General features: G+C 34.6%; 1 long non-coding RNA gene across 1 annotated transcript; it reads left to right on the plus strand.

Moving 5' to 3' along the window:
* Positions 1-3,259: 3,259 nt before the first annotated feature.
* LOC101259789 (uncharacterized) lies at positions 3,260-7,191 on the plus strand. Its single transcript, XR_183187.5, has 3 exons — positions 3,260-3,642; positions 5,932-6,004; positions 6,910-7,191. It is a non-coding gene; the product is annotated as an uncharacterized lncRNA (long non-coding RNA).
* The last annotated feature ends 9,974 nt before the right edge of the window (positions 7,192-17,165 follow it).

Consider the following 17,165-nt stretch of genomic DNA (forward strand, 5'->3'; position numbering starts at 1 on the left):
TCAACAAGTTTTGTATTGATTGAATAATGAATCTTTAAGTTCTTGATGAACAATTGTTGAACCCTTGTACTTAGAGTTGTAGTGTACCTTTAGTGGTTTTCACTCGTGTTTCTGGGCTGTTTTACGAGTCCAAACTATTGGGTATTGAGGATATTAGTGATCCTAAGTATTTGGGGGAAGATCCATGGAATTTTAGGAGGCTTAAATTGAAAATCGGAGAAGAAAAGTTGGAAAATCCGTTTGACAGTCATTGGGGCACCGCGCCTACCGGAACCCTCAGGATAGACTCCGTCCATCATGCTCTGGAGCACCATGGTCACCCAAAGATCCCATTTTTTCTTACTAGTTCCTAAGTGATGTACTTATTATTCCTAGTTGATTTCAACACTCTAAAGTACATCTAAACATCATGAAATCATCCATAAACATGAGATCATGATCCTTGAATCCATAATCCAATTCAAGAAAAGTTAATATCAAAGTTAAAGGAGTTACGAGTCAAGTCTAAAATTTAAGAAGCAAATGAAAGTAAGTTTTTAAAAGCATTCAAGAGTCTTAAACAAATATTGAGGTTCAAGCAATGAGTTGAGCAAAGAGTAAATGTAACATCTCTAATATGACTTAGGTGAAACTAGAGTCTAACACGTGTGTAATGAGGTTTTAAAGTCATAAAAAAATTTATGATTATTTTTTTAGTCTGTGTCTAAATTTTGGTGATTTTTGGAGGTCAAACGCCCATGACGTTCGAAAGATATGCCTTGAGACGTGCTTGTACATTTAGGTGTGCTTTTGCATGTTTTATGTATTCGATTTTGTTGAAATTGATGTAAGAAGTTCCTAAAATGTGTACGAGTATATTTGGGTTGGAAACATCTGGGAAAAACTCCCCAAGGACCAACCAAAGGGTCCTTGAGGAAGACCAAACTTTCATCCAAAAATGGTCAAAAACAGTCCAACCTATGGAAGGCAATCGACGCTCAGTAGGTCAGTCGACGCCCTGTAGGTGGAGGGAGTAGGTGTTTAATTAGTCTAGGGAGCTTATGATTTCAAATGTTGAGCCTCTAACCCAAAACACGGACCAGCAGGAAGATCCATAGGTTGGTTTACGGGGCGTAGCTTGGAGCAGTAGATGGTCTGCAATTTTCCTACAACATCTCGGCCAAGTGAAGAGTAAGTTGGGAATTTCACCTAGCCTTCCTAAAATTATTTGGGAGGTTTATTAAGGTTATTTTGGGTATATAAAGTGGGTTTTATAAGTCCAGAACACTTAGATGAATTCATAATTTCAAAATCAAAACCCCAAGACACCTAAAGAACTCTCTAGACCACCATTAAAGCTTGAAGGGAGATTGAAACTTGAAGCTTGGTTTATACATCAATTTGCATTACATTTAGTGGATTAGAATCAATTAAGGTATGGTTTTTATCCTTGAATTTCTTTTCTTCAAGGATCCAATCTTCAAAGTGGTTTTCTCCGACTTTCTCATAATATGAACTTCTAAATTGTAATCTAGCCATGGGTTCTTGCATATAATATTTTGAATCAATGTATTATGATTGAATTGGTGTTAATTTTATGATTTTAGACTAAAAACTCTATGAACCCATGCAAACCATGCAATCCTTGTTTTGACTATATTCTAGTTATCTGATCATGTCTCTATACTATTGAGTTCTTGTGTAGTTTACTTTGGGTATTGAATTATGTAAGAATGTAGGTTGTCCTAAATTGATAAATTCATATTGTATTATCTTGGATTCATTGTATATTTGGATTATTAGATTGAATTGGTGATCATGGCTATTTTTAAGAGCCTTTGTGTAATGAGTTGGTTAATTTGGCTCTGGATTGGAGTTTCGAGATTGGATTGGAGGTATTTAACCTACCTTTCTCTATATTGTGTAGTAAATGTATTGAATTATGATGATGTTTGGTATTGTCCACTTATGGTGGCGGTTTTTATATGCTATACTTGTGAATAATGTGGCCTCATCGACATTTTTTTTATGAATTGTGAAAGAATATGTCCTCATCGGCATTACTTTATGAATTATAAATATTACCATGTTATAACTATAATATGTGAGTATTGTGAAGGTCTTGATGACTTATATGTATATGTGAAGTCAAAGTATGTGATAATGATAGGCTATAGTGATGCCTTGTATGTGTATACTTGATGTTGAAGTGTAAATCTTCTTAGTTGACTATATGAACATTATGATGTGTTATATTTATGTATCTATAGAAGTGTTTAGGGTGACTTCCAAGTATAGAGTTGAACCGATGCGCTACATGAATGATATTGTACATGTGATTAGATGATAATGAAGTGTGTCTTGTTTAGGTAGACCTATGTCCCTTACATGTACATGAAATAATGTGAATATGAACCCTTGACCTAGTAGGATAAAGCACCTTTTTCATGAATGTTTATGTATGAATGGAATATGATCTTGAATAAGGTAAAGAATGTCATTTATGTGGAACCTTTTAGAAAGAAGGTTATGATATCCTTGAAGTTGTAAGTCGCAATGGTATACTTATCGTGTGAATGATGGACTTAGGGTTGGTTGGATAGAACGGCATGAAATAATCCTTAGGAAAGTCATTGATCTATCATAATAACCATTGTAGGCAGCCCTAGTAGACCCTCCTTGATAAGGTGTATTATGATTTGGTTATGAACAAGATATGGTACCTCTTCATATGCTCTTTTATTGAATTAATCTATGAGAACAAAGGCTAGCACAGTGAGTATGCTTGGGGAGTGGCTCGAGTTGTAAGATGAGACTAGAGTACAATGAAACCCTTGATATTTCTTAACCATGTGCCTACATGGGTTGTATCCTAGATCTACCATTGGCAAGTAGAACACCCTTTATTGGAGTAGGGTTGACTCCGGATTCCATGCCTAGATAGTATGGTCTATGTCGGTTATTGCCTATTCTCATCATTTGGGGTACATTCTAGTGTTGGTCAAGTAAAAGTGGTTTTATCTTGATCCTCAGGGGCAATAGAGATTTGATTTTAACACGAATAGCCATTAAGAAAACAATACCTCCCTTTTCGTGCGAGTCTATCTAACATCTGATCCACAAAGGGCATGGGGAAATGGTCCTTCTACGTCCACACATTCAACTTCCGGTAATCCATATAAACTCTCACTACAAGAAATCTGATTTTTAATGACCATTGTTTTACGACGGGTTATTACTCCGGTTGTTATAAGTAATATATAACGATAAAAAAAATTCCAATCGTTAAATGCTAATTTTCATTTTAAGAATACTGTCTTGACCATATCCAACCCATTAAATCCACTTATCCGGTTTTTAAATTAGCTTAACAAATAATTAAAGTGCAAAGTTATTTTATTTACGTATTTTTTCCACAAGAAATTGTTCATCTTCTCCCAAGCCGCTCACTATGAACTCCAATGCAAACCCTAGACCTCCCCTTCCTCTTATTTTCTCTTTATTGTTATCTTGGTGAGTGAGTATGTGAGATAGAACCTTGATTTCATCTACTGCCTGGATTTTCTCCCTGTGACTAAGCGATTATGTAGGTTAGATCGAGATAATTGACTTGCTTGCATAATGATTGAACTTGTTGGGTTTGTTCTTGAGAAGAAGTATTTGGTAACTATTCTTGCTCACTAACCTATAATCACCATGTTTGTTATATAATCACCATTTTTCATTGCGAGTTTTCCCTAAAAAGAAAATTTAACTTACATGTATAGTAGAACTTTGTTCCTGTTGTTTTATATGTTATCCACTTAGACTTATCATTGCTTTTGTGTATTAATGATCATTTTAGAGCTTTGATCACTGAAAATTATAGTTTTTAGAACAAAAGTTCCTCTCGCCTCTGTCATACACTGCACTAAACTCTTAATTTGAAGTTGTCCTGTCTAATTTGTTTCTCTTACTAAAACATGATCTGTTTTGAAGGCAAAAAGGAGCACTTGCAATGTGTGAAAATATTTGTTGGCACCACTTATGCTATTGGAATGATAGAAATATTGTTATGAATTTAGATAATATGGTGGACATGCTAGAATTCATATGATACTTATGTAATATAGACTACATTTTCTCTATACTTTCACTTTTTTAAAAAAATAAAAGGACAATTGCTATATTATGTAACTCTAAATAGTAATCAATAGATAACGACCCAAATAAAAATAAATGATAAAATTAAAAGAAAGAAAAGAATCTCAAATAGGCACAAAGAAAATCACATAAAGCTCAAAACTCCATCCAGATAGACCATTTATAAATTGGAAACTATAGAAGAATCTATAGCTTTAGGCCTTGCTGGCTTTTGATCTACCAAACCTCCAAAATGTCCTAAAAGCAGATCAACTATTGCAACAACTTCATACTGCTATGAAACTGTACAATACCTCTTTGACTACCACTAAGAGCGGTAACCGATGAGGAGCTTAATATACTGTCCTAAGACAGGGCAAGTTCCTTACACCTTCTATTGATAGAGATGAGAATTATTGTGTTTATATCTAGAGCATTTCAACCTTAGGAATTCTCAATCTCTCACCCGGATTTATGGAATCGAAATTCATGGAAGAGTTCTTCCATCTTAGCTAGAGTCAAGTTGTCCTTTTTTCACTTTTTAGGTGCTACGTGTTTTTTCTTTCTTTCGTTCTCCGTGGATAGACATTTAATTACAGATAGAAAATAATTAATGCTATTTTCAAACTTCTGATAGATTGATTGCCTAAAATGAATTTAATATCACTATCTTCACTAGCCAGTTCTAAGTAATTCCAGCGTCTTTATTTTTACAAGTGCATTCAAAGTGTTAACTTTATATGTATATCTACCTCTTGTTGTTAAACTTGAATGCCTATTGTATTACTAAAAATAGTTGGTAACTGTGTTGTGCCTTGTGGTTGATTATATGCTTAGTAAAAATAGTTGGTAACTGTGTTGTGCCTTGTGGTTGATTATATGCTTTTGGTAGTGCTTTCTCCATATTGATTACTTTTTTCCCTTCTGCTGGTGATTCCTGTGATGAAAAGAATGTTAATGTATCTAAAAATTCAAAAGCTAGGTTAGTATCATTTTGATATTGTTTTAACTAAAGTCTTACCTTATCAAAAAAATGGTGAACTAGTGACCATCTTGGCAGTTTGGTTATAAGATCGAAGTATTGATAGTTCATGCACCCCCCCCATGTGTACATTTTTTTTTGATGAATACTTAGGGAGGAGTCAACTTGAGACTAGGGGTTCAATCGAACCACTTTTAGTGGAAAATATACTATTTGTACATGATTAACATTAATTTTTATGTAAATATTCTAGATATTCAACCCCATTTAACTAGTTCATCTGTTAACTCTTTTTTTTTATTTTTTGAACCATTAGTGAAAATACTGATTCCCTCACTATCTATATAGTGTACACTGCTTATATAAATGAGATAAAGTAATGTTTTGTAGAGAAATAGCAAAAAAATAGGTGAGGGGCTGAAGAGGAGAAATAATTGATCAGTTACAACTTCTGATGTGATTGCTACATATTTTTTTCCTTATAAATAAATTATGCTGAGAGTACTATGATGTTGAAAATAAGAACTGTGTTAGTGGTTCATCTTCATTAAAGCAAAATCTTTAGTTCTTTATTTGTCACATTGTCATAGTTATTTGTTTTTTGAGTTATATATGTGTTTCCTAAAAGATTTTAAGTTGTCTATTCATGAAGCTATAGTTGAATCTCCGATCCTTAAAGTATGCAGAGAGAGAGTCTAATTCAACACACATTGTCATCTCTGAGACCAATTATTTTTCACGTAATTGTCACCATATTTTAGTACACAAATTTGTAACTATTAATGTCTAATGCAGAGTATCTCTCTGTCTGTAAATGATCTCTTAGCGTGTTGTGACTTTTTATGCAGGAGTTTTTGTGATGGTGGATATCCTATAGCAACAAGGCGATACTTTAAATGGATGGGAGAGATTGCAGAAGAGGTAAATGGTGAATTAGCTTGGAAATTTGTGATTTTATCCAAATTTTCAGTAGGCCTTTGTTTGTTTCCTAGCAGGTGCAAATTTTCATGGTTGATATCTACTTACATAAGAATTTATTGGTCTTGCCTCATGCTCTTTTTTTGCATGAATAGAGTAATAAGTATTGAATGATTTTCAATCAAAATTAACTGGTAAAGATATAAAAGTCATGTGAGATATTAAAAAAATAAAACATTTTTCCTACCTATTTACACTTGTACTCTTGTCTCACAATTTTAATAGTATTGGTGAATTGATGATATCTATAGGTTTGTTAACTGACAAATGGTGTAATAAGTAAGTGGATCCACAAGCACTGTTTTGTCAATTGTGTTTCAGTAAGCTATAGTTCATCTATGACTGCATTTGTTTGTTTTAGTTGTTTCCATGATCATATCTATGGTGCTTTATATATGGAATTAAATCATTTCCTTTTTGAAAATCTACAAAAATAGTATTAAGTTTATCATATGATTATGTGACATAAGTTGAAACTTAATGTGCATTAAGGAATGACTTTAGAGAAATACGAGCATACTACTTCCGAGTTCATTATATTTGTCATATTTTAATTTTTCACACGACCCTCAACTAAAATGATTATTTTACTTAATTATTCTTTTTACATTTTTATCTCAATAGCCTGGAGGGTTTTTTTTTTGGAAACTACACTTTCCACATTCCATTTATGGGTTTTTATTGGATGTTCTATTTTTTTGTTAATCTTAATTAAATACTATGTTTACTCACATTATTCTCTTCATAAATAAAAATTGTTTCGGATAAGGAAATTGTAGTTGTTTCCGTGATCATATTTGGTGCCATTAGGAGCACTTATACTACACTGACAAGTTTTTTTTTCATAGATCAAAGATTTGTAATTGAAAGAACCTTGAAGAAACTGCAGAGAAAATGTATGTGACTGGAAAAGTTTAAAGAAGTTGAAGCACAAGAGAAATATATTTTCTATCTTTTTTAGGAGTTTGATAATATTATCATGTGTATATGTGACATAATATTCTCATAATGTAGGATGTAGACTATTATAATGGCATACACCTGTTTATAGTAATGCTTATTCTTTGTAATTAAATTTTGGTAGTTCATATATGACTCAAATCATGAATGATAATTATTAAGTTTTTGTACATCTTAACAATAATAAGCATGTAATGATCAAATTTTTAGTTGGTAAAATCTAGTACAAAATTAGGTAAAGTAAAATCTAGTTGCTTAAAGAACTTATAACAACTGGATTTGTTACTGTAATTAAGTGTTTTTAGTGATCGAAATGAAAATTAATGAAAGATAAATTTGGTTGTTAAAATGAGAATCGACGACCGGAATTTTTACCATCGCTAAAGAATTTTAAACAACCAATTTGAAAATTCGGTCGTTAACTTTTAACGATGAAGCTTTTAGCGATCGGTGACGACCAATTCTTTACCGAATAACAACCGGATCTAGACTTTTAGCGACCGGATTGACTCTCGTTAAAATCTATTTTTCTTGTAGTGTCTACATCCGGTCACTGGCCGCATTGGAACTAGTTTGTTCATCTCATTAGGCACCAGTGTCATCCCACCCTTTTAGGCACGCAGTTAAAAGGGCACACCCAATAACTGTTTGCGATAGGATAAATGACTCCGGCATCAAACCACTTGATGATCATTTTTTTCACTACCTCTTTCATAGGTGGATTCACCCTTCTTAGGTTCTCAATACTAGTTTGTGATCGGGCATGAGTTGAATTTTGTGTGAACAAATACCGGGGGGATCCCAATAATGTCCGCAATAGTCCAACCAATGGCTCATTTGAACCTTTTCAAAACCTCCACTAAACACTCTACTTGTTGTCCATTAAAATCCGCTGCAATTATCACCGGTAATATGTTATCTCTACCCAAGAATACATACCTCATATGAGGTGGCAGAGTCTTAATCTCTAATTTCAGAGCCTCCTCAATAGATGGTTTCGCGGATGGATACTCGCGGTGCTTCATTTCTTTCAAGTGCATCCACTAGAGACCCATAATCTTCAATACCATCACTCTCAAAATTCATAATCATTGTCGCTAGTGCCTCGACGCCTAGTCTCTCTTCAATTTTTACCTCGGATATACTCTCAGCTCTTTAGGATATATCAAATATGGTTTGGAGCTCACCACTCTGCTTCATGGACCTACATATATTGAAAGTTGTTTCTTCATTGTTCAACCTAAACTTCATCTACCCTTTTCCATATCAACCGATGCATGCTCGGTGGTAAGGACTAACCTCCCTAGAATAATGCAAACCTCAAAATCAACCTCATAGTCAAGAATCACAAAATCGGAAGGAAATATAAATGACTCCACTTTCACAAACACATCATGGAGTATACCAATGGTCCTTTTCACTGTTCGATCGGCAATCAGTGACCGCATCGAAGAAGGCTTTGGGTCACCTAACTCTAACTTCTTATAAATGGAAAGAGGCATGATGTTTATGCTTGCACCAAGATCACATAGTGCTTTAGCAAAGTGCAGCAACCCAATTGTACATGAAATGGTTAAAGCGCAAGGATTTTCCTTTTTCTGCACAAGAGACCTTGTAGCAATAGCACTAAAATGTTGCACTCAGTCATCTCCTCAAAACTCATTGATATTTTTGTTGTCACCATATCCTTTATAAACTTAGCATAACTTGTCACTTAATCCTAAGTTTCTATCAAAGGGATATTGATGGAAAGCGGTTTTAACATAGTGATAAATCGCCGGTATTTACCATCCTCAGTCTTCTTCACTAATCTCTGAGGGAATGGTGGTGGAGGTGTAGGAACGGTGACCACTTTCCGAGACACCTCTGTTTCTATCACCGTTTTGTCTACCAACTCTCCACTAGTCTCTACAACCGCTTTGTCTTTTCTCATATCATCTTCTACCATAGACGGCATAGGTGGATCAATAGTTTGCTTACCCCCTCGAGTAGTGGCTGCCATGCAATGCGCATAATTTTTAGGATTTTGGATGGCTTTTCTAGGAAGAGTGTCAAATTGGCGTGGATTTTTAGTAGTAGACATTTGAGTCATCTGTAACTCAAGATGCTTAATCGAAATCGCATGTGCATCCACCTTTTGCAAGATATTAGTTAAATCACCTCTCATCTCCTTAGCATGCTCATCACTAGTGTCAAAAATCCTCATCATCTTTTGTAGCATATCTTCAACTCGCGTCATACTACCTTCACCATCCCTAGGAGCCACTTCCCTATTTTTTGGGAGATTATAGGGATCACTTCAATTATTTCTATTACCATAGTTACCACGGTTGAAGTTCTTATCGCGGCTGTAGTTTTCATATTGAACATATTGACTCTCTCAATTGTAGTTACCATATTTTCGACCTTGATTTTCTTGACTCTAGCTATAATTATCCTAATTGGAGCCTTGGGCGATTGTCAGAAACCCCCCATCTACTAATTCACTGCATAGGCATTTTTTTGTAATAGTAATCATCTACCGTGGTGGTGGTTTAGTCAAGTAGTTCACCGCATTTACCTTTTCTGCACCTCTACTCAGATTTTTCAAAATCAATCTTAGCTCAGTTCTCATTTGTGCCAACTCTTCATGCATCACATCTGTTGTTGGGTTGTTTGTAGCTTGTACTACAAAGGTGTTTCTCCTGGTGTCTGACTTTCTAGTGCTCTAAGCCTTATTGTTGCAAGATATCTTCTCCAACTTCTCTGCGATCTCTACATATGTTCACTCTTCATAGGAACCCCGCAATAGTGTTGAGTACTACTTTATTATCATCTTGACCCCGATATAATTACTCTTTAACAACTCATCATCAATGCGTTGGTTTGGGATGCCTCTCACAAATGCAGTAAATTTGTCCCAAAAGCTACTCACTGACTCCCCAGGTAGTGCCATAAAGTTGTTCACTTTATGTTTGTTGTTAAGCTTCTTGGACACTGGGTAATACCTTGCTAAGAACGCATCTCTCAACTGATCCCAAGTATAACGGAGTTGTAGGGAATCTCAGCAAACCATATTGTGGCATCTCCTATGAGTGATAGAGGAAAAACTCGCAAGCTGATGACATGTATATCCAAGTCTGGCCTGGCCACACAACTCTTACACACATATCTCAGTTTGGTTATGTGATCATGAGGGTCCTCTGATGGAAATCTCAAGAATAAACCCCTCGCGGTGAGCATCTGCATCAAGCTACTCGTCACCATGAATATGTGTCCAGGTGGAAAAGGGGGTAGGACAAGAGGTAATCAGAGTCAGCAATGTTAAAGTTGGCCCTATAGTAATCCTGAGGTCATGGTTTGGGGGGATGCATCCTCAAAGCACTCTCCAATTGATTCTCAACCTAAACTTGATGGTGTGCCTCACGGTTAAGTTCAGGATCAAATGGAATGAGTGGTTCTCCTCGGCTTTGTTTACCTGGATTACACTAAAACTAGACCTGAAAGAGACAAAAAGAAAAAGAAAAATTATAATCAGGAAATTTTGTACTAAATATCAATAATGTATTTAAATTTAATCTAAAAGCCAGATTCCCCGGCAGCGGCACCAAAATTTGATGCGCCCAAATAACACCTCCCTAATGAAGTATAAGCAGTCGTAATCAAGTAGAGTTTAGTATAAGCGGTCGTAATCAAGTAGAGAACCCAACTAGTAGGTTGGAATCGATCCCACGAGGAAAAGGGTTTAGACTTAACTTCAATGTACAATTATATCTATTTAGCCAAGGTTTTTCTGAAAATAAGAAATTAAAGGGGGATTTTGTGAAACAAGTTTCTTTAACACTTCTAAATTAACAAGTAAGCAAAATAAAACATTAAGTTTTTATCAAGTTGTGAGACTAACTAGGGTATATGTGTTCCCCCTAGGTTCATAACACCGTATCCCTAGAATTAGCAATTCTTCTCTAATGTTTTGCATGTAAAGTGATAAGTTATGTATATCTAAATCTTTGGCCCGGCATAGAGTGAATATCACTCCATACCTTGGTCCGGCTACGTATGTATAATTTACTAACCCTTACCTTTACTACATATTAGACATCATAATCGATATATGGCTTAGTTATTACTTCGCACCAGTCAACACTAACCTATTAGATAGTATCCCACTAAATCTATGTTGATAATTCTGTTCCTATTACTACTTCCTTAGTCCATCAAGTAAAAACAAAGCTAGTTTTAATGCGTGCACTTGTTAAAAAGACTTCTACACAAAAGAATTATCAATACCTGTAAGAACCTATTTGAAAATTGCTTATTTGCTAGGTCGACTTTGTTAATTACCCATGGTTCCCACAACCCTAGTTGTGGATTTATTTACCCATGCAAGAAATATCACAATTCATAATTTTTAATGAAAAAAATCATGAACTTACCTCAACAATAAGAATAAACACAGAACATTGACTTGAAATTGCAAGATAAATCTTCAAACCAAATACAAAAATTGAATTATTGTCAAAGTTTGCAAAAACCAATCTCCAACTGCCTTCTGCGTTTTTAATTTGGACATATTTCCTACAAAACAAACATAAAAACATGTTAAGACTACTACAGAAAGGCTCTAGACACACACAACTCTTAAGAAAAATGCATTGAAAGCACTGTGAAACCACGGTACATCAGTTTTTTGCATGTCTTACTTAGGTGAGTCTTAGAGTAATTCTAGGTAGGGAGTTTAATGAATGATATGAGAATAATCTTATCTTAGGTAATCTAATGTATCACTTTGGTGTGTGTGAAGGGATTGTATTGGCGGTCTCTTCATAACTCACTCAAGTGAGCCTTAGAATCACCTTTGGTAGGAGGATCTCGTGATTATGTGAATTGAAGTGATATTGGTGTTATATTATGGAATAAGATTATATATTTTTATGTTGACTTAATATTATATATTATACTTGTTTTATGAAGTTTTACTCAAAAAGAGCATGTATTTATACAAATGTCCTTTTAGCATGATTTTATTGCATTAAGTCGTACTTTGTACATTCTAATGTACTAATTCCATATATTTTGTCTATCTTTAAAGGTGTATGTGGCATTTGAGAGGAGTCTTTAAGTGAATCTTGGATTAGTATTCCATTAAAGCAAGTGTTGGTATATCCTTACTATATTCGAGGACATTATGATGTTTAGATTTCCTTATTGTAAGTATTGTAATAGACTTAGCTATTTTTTATATGTTGAAGTATGGTCCGTGTTCCAAGATATTCATATGTCTAAAATGGCGACTTTGAGACTTAGCCTTTCTTTATGTTTTTCTATAAAAGAGTTATTTTGAAGTATTATTATTTCGTGTGAAAAGTTTTAATTCCGTACTACTTTTCATACATGTATGCAGTGAATGATGTCAAGGGGCTTCTACAAGACCTCCGAGAGATCAAGTAAGCCATGTTTCAATCCGAGAATATCATATCTTCTAGGGTTTACTCTCGGGTCGTGACAGTAAAGAGTTGAGTTAAATTTTCAAAAGCTATAAGGGAACTAAGTATTCCTTAAGAGTTAAGTTTCAAGTTAAGCAAAGAGTAACAAGTTGAGTTCATTTCTCAAGAGTTATAAGGGAACTAAGTACTCCCTAAGAGTTTAAACAAAATGTTTTCAAACTTTTGAGAATGAAGGAAGCTAGACTTCGATAGAGCCTATGGTTAGTTTAGTAAAAGAGAAAGGAAACTATGATTTCCAACAAAGCTTATGAAGCTAAGTTTGAGAAATTATCACAAAATAGAGAAGAAGTTGTTTTGAAAACATATAAGCTAAGTATTTTGGGAGAAGTATTAAGCACCGATATGGTGACTCGAGTTCATATTAACTCAAGTCTCCATAAACCACGTAGCCAGCATGGAGAGATAAAGGATCATACTCTTTAGATGATTCTTTAGTGCTTTTAGCATAGACTTGTGGATCCATTTAGTAGTTCAGGTTCTATACCGACAACAAGGTAAAGAGCGGTCCTCTTGCAACGTGAGGTAATATGTTGTACCATCACTTAGGCTCATAGTGATGGTTTTCGGTTAGAGAGTCTCCCATAAAAATTATGTTACTTTCATATTTAAGTAAAGTTGAGATTATTATTGTTTATCTTTAATGAACTAAGTGTTTAATTACAAGCTTTCCTTATACCGCATGTGTCCTTACTGCTTTATATTGAGCTATAATTTCATGAGTTGAGAAGAACCAAGGTAAGTTCATCCTTACTCCTAAAGCCTTATATTATTTTAGAATTCCAACTCGCATACTCGTACATTCAATGTACTGATGTTAGTTGGTCTGCATCGTCTTATGATGCAGACGCTTATAACCAGGTCAGCACGCAACGCTTCATTGATCCAGTTTGAGCTCCACAGTCATTGGTGATCCTCTTGTATTTCGAAGGATTCTTTTATTGCTTTCTAGTTAGCTCAATAGAATGTCGTGGGGTTTGTCCCAACATTTATCTCAGTCAATTTAGAGGCTTCATAGACAGATAGTTAGTTAGATTGTTTAGTTTGATGTCTCTTTTATCTTACATTTTAGATGCTCTAGCATTGATACTCAAGTGCCATTTTGGCTAGATTATTATATTTTAAGTATTTTCCCTTGAAAATCTTCTCTACTATTATATTAAGTTAAGTTAGGTCTTTCACTGAGTTAAGTAAGTCAGGCCAATGGATCGCTTGAGGTTAGCAATGGTCATCGAGTGTCAGTCCCACCCAGTGTATAGGCTCGGGGTGCGACATCAATGGTCATTTTGATATTGATTCCAATACGACAATTATCAAGATTCATTTTCACATTTTCCAGGTACTGAACCTTTCTCAAGGTACATAAGATATTATTTCATATACTCTTTTAAAGAACTTGCTTCATTATCAAGATCATTTTGATAATTGGATCTTAGTCTTCCTCAAACGTTTTATATTTGGAACCGGTAGGTTATTTGCAATATTTTGCAAATAAATTATCTTTTCTTTTTTGACAGGGATCTTGATAATCCATTCAACACATAATTTTTAGCTATTAATCATATCTCCCCTTAATATTAGAAAATCTAACATTCACCACAACCTTATTTGGAAATCCATCTTTGTGCGTGATCGATCAATAAATGAGATGCTACACATTCAAATTCTTAGATGCAAATTATTTAGTTCACGACCTTACACCTTATGATGGATAACCTTGTTAGTTTGATGCATACATGTTTAAGAAACTCATTCCGTATCAAATTTTATTTGATAGTATTGTTCTAATAATTAACGGTCTAGTTATAATTGGATGCATACAATTAATCTTAAACTACTCAGCATTTTCAACATAATTTTATAATTTGAAAATGTGCTCTTAATTTCACAATCCGAGCAAACAATCTTGCAAAAAATCAAATTGCAAGTTGATAACAAATACACATGTGGTCATACAATGATTGCATGTATTAAATTATATAATAGTAAACTATTCACATGGCATGTGAACGGCCATGTTCACCTTTTCATATGTTTCAAAAAAATCAGAGAGTATAATCTCAATCTTACTTGCAGTGATCAATTTATCACGAGAACAAGCAACACAAGAGAATCTGTGAAAAACATTCTATTCATCAATGTATAACCATATGAAATCTCAATTATTTTCACATCAAATTTGACTCAAAATGGTCAACCGTTCATGCCATTTGATATCTCCTTAGTAAAAATTTAGTTTGTTTTCACATGTGATTTCGTTATCATGCCCATTTTTATGAATGATACACTCAAACTTACTTCTCAGATAAGAAGCAAAGCGGTCGTATCAAGTAAAGAACCCAACTAATGAGGTTGGGATCGTTCCCACGAGGAAAATAGTTCAGACTTAACTTCAATCTATAATTACTATTATTTAGTCCATTATTTCCTTAGAGAACAAAAGACAATAAAAGGGGGTTTTTTATTTCTAAATGAATGAAAATAACTAACTAAATTAAAGTAGACACCTAACAGATTCAAATATTGGAGTTTAATCAATTAATAAAGGTAATTAAGGTTTACGTGTTCCCCACAGATTCCTAACTTGATAATTCTAACTTATAACAATTCTTTCCTAGTATCTTGCATGCCAAGTGATAAGTTATGTATTTCTAAATCCTTGGTCCGGCATCTAGAAAATTTCACTCCGCACCTTGGTCCGGCTACGTGTGTTGCTATACTAACCCTTACCTTTACCTCATATTGATATACCGTGGTTTCACAGTATTATTAACACTTTTTCCTTAAGTTTAGTGTGTCCAAAAGCCTTTTTGTGCTAATTTTTATGTAAGTTTCTCTTTATTTGCAAGAAATCTGTCTAAAAGATGAATGTAGAAGTTTTTGAGCAAGAAATACAGAAAAGTACCACTTGTGGAGTTTGTGCAGTACGTTATGCTCGTGACGGTCCGTAGGTGGCATCGTAGTGCAGCTGCTGAAGGAAGATGGGGAAGTCTGACCAAGTGTGGGGCTACAGAGTGCATGACGGACCATCGTAGCCATGACGGTCTGTCCTGCTGGTCCGTCATGAAGATCAGAGAAGCAGTCTCAGTACCTAAATTCCAAGATTTCAAGTGTTTTGTTACGGAGACCCTCGACGGACCATTGTGCCTGTGACGATCCTTCATACCTGCAGTCGAGGGTAATGAAGAGACCAGCAGAATAAATTTCATAATTATGGGACGACGGAGTCTATGACGGTCCATCTTTACCACGACGATCCGTCGCGAGGTCGTCAATCCAACCGCGTTCTGACAGATTTCCAGCAAAAGAGTTCTTATATAATTAGGTTTTTATTTTTTATAAATAGTTCGAAAAATCTCATTTTTGAGGTTAGACTCTTGATTATTTTTAGACTCTTTGTGAGATTCTTGATTATTTTGAGATTCTTGAATATTTTGAGACTTTCGTAATTGATTGTTGGTGACTTTTGCTGATTAATCAAGTGAACTTTTAGATTTTACTCTTACTCATTGAAGTAAGTGCATGAATTCTTATATCATATTTTTGAATATTGTGATTATGACTATGGGTAACTAAACTCCATAACTAGGGTTTTTGGAACCATAGGTGAATAATGAGGTAAAATCTAACTAAAATAACAATTCTAGAATAGTGTCTTGCATGTATTGATAATTCTTTTGCTTAAAAGTCTTTTTAACGGATGGCGAACGTTAGAACTCGCCTTAATGCTACTAGCCGGACCAAGGAGATAGATAATAGGAAAAGAATTATCAACATAGATTTAGTGTATACTATCTAATAGGCTAGTATTGATTGGTACGAGGAAACAACTTACTCAAATATCGAATATGATGCTTAATATGAGGTAAATATAAGGGTTAGTATAGAAACACACGTAGCCAGACCAAGGTGCGGAGTGAAATTTTTTAGATGCCGGACCAAGGATTTAGAAATACATAACTTATAACTTTGCATGCAAGATACTAGGAAAGAATTGTTATAGTTAGAATTATCAAGTTATGAACCTGTGGGGAACACGTAAACCCTAGTTACTTTTATTAATTGATTAAGCTCCAACATTTGAAGCTGTTAGTTGTCTCCTTCAATTTCGGTAGTTATTTTCATTTATTTAGAAATAGAACTCCCCCCCCTTTTATCATTTTTGCTTTCTAAGGAAGTAATTGACTGAACAATAGTAATAATAGATTGAAGTTAAGTCTAAACTATTTTCCTCGTGGGAACAATCCCAACCTCACTAGGTTGTTTATTTACTTGACGCGACCGCTTTACTTCTTATTTGAGAAGTAAGTTTGAGCGTATCAAATTTTGGCACCGTTGGCGGGGAAAGTAGCTTTTAGATTAAATTAAACTTATTATTATAGTTTAGTCAATATTTTCTTGATTTTACTTTGTTTTATTGTTTTTGATTCATCCAGAATCATCTTCCTTGTATGCCAAATACACGAAGAGGAAGATAACCCTTATTTTCCTACGATCACGAATTATTGTGTACACTATGCAACATGAATCGAAACTTGGGAATTAATGATGATGATCCAAACCAGAACATCCCAGCTCCGGTTGATGTTCATGGTCAGTTGTTACCCGATGCTCCTGTTGAACACCAACAGAGGGGACAAAATCCCTCTCCACGGCCCCAA

Source organism: Solanum lycopersicum, chromosome 10 (genome assembly GCF_036512215.1).
Source record: "Solanum lycopersicum chromosome 10, SLM_r2.1".
NCBI classification, from domain to species: domain Eukaryota; kingdom Viridiplantae; phylum Streptophyta; class Magnoliopsida; order Solanales; family Solanaceae; genus Solanum; species Solanum lycopersicum.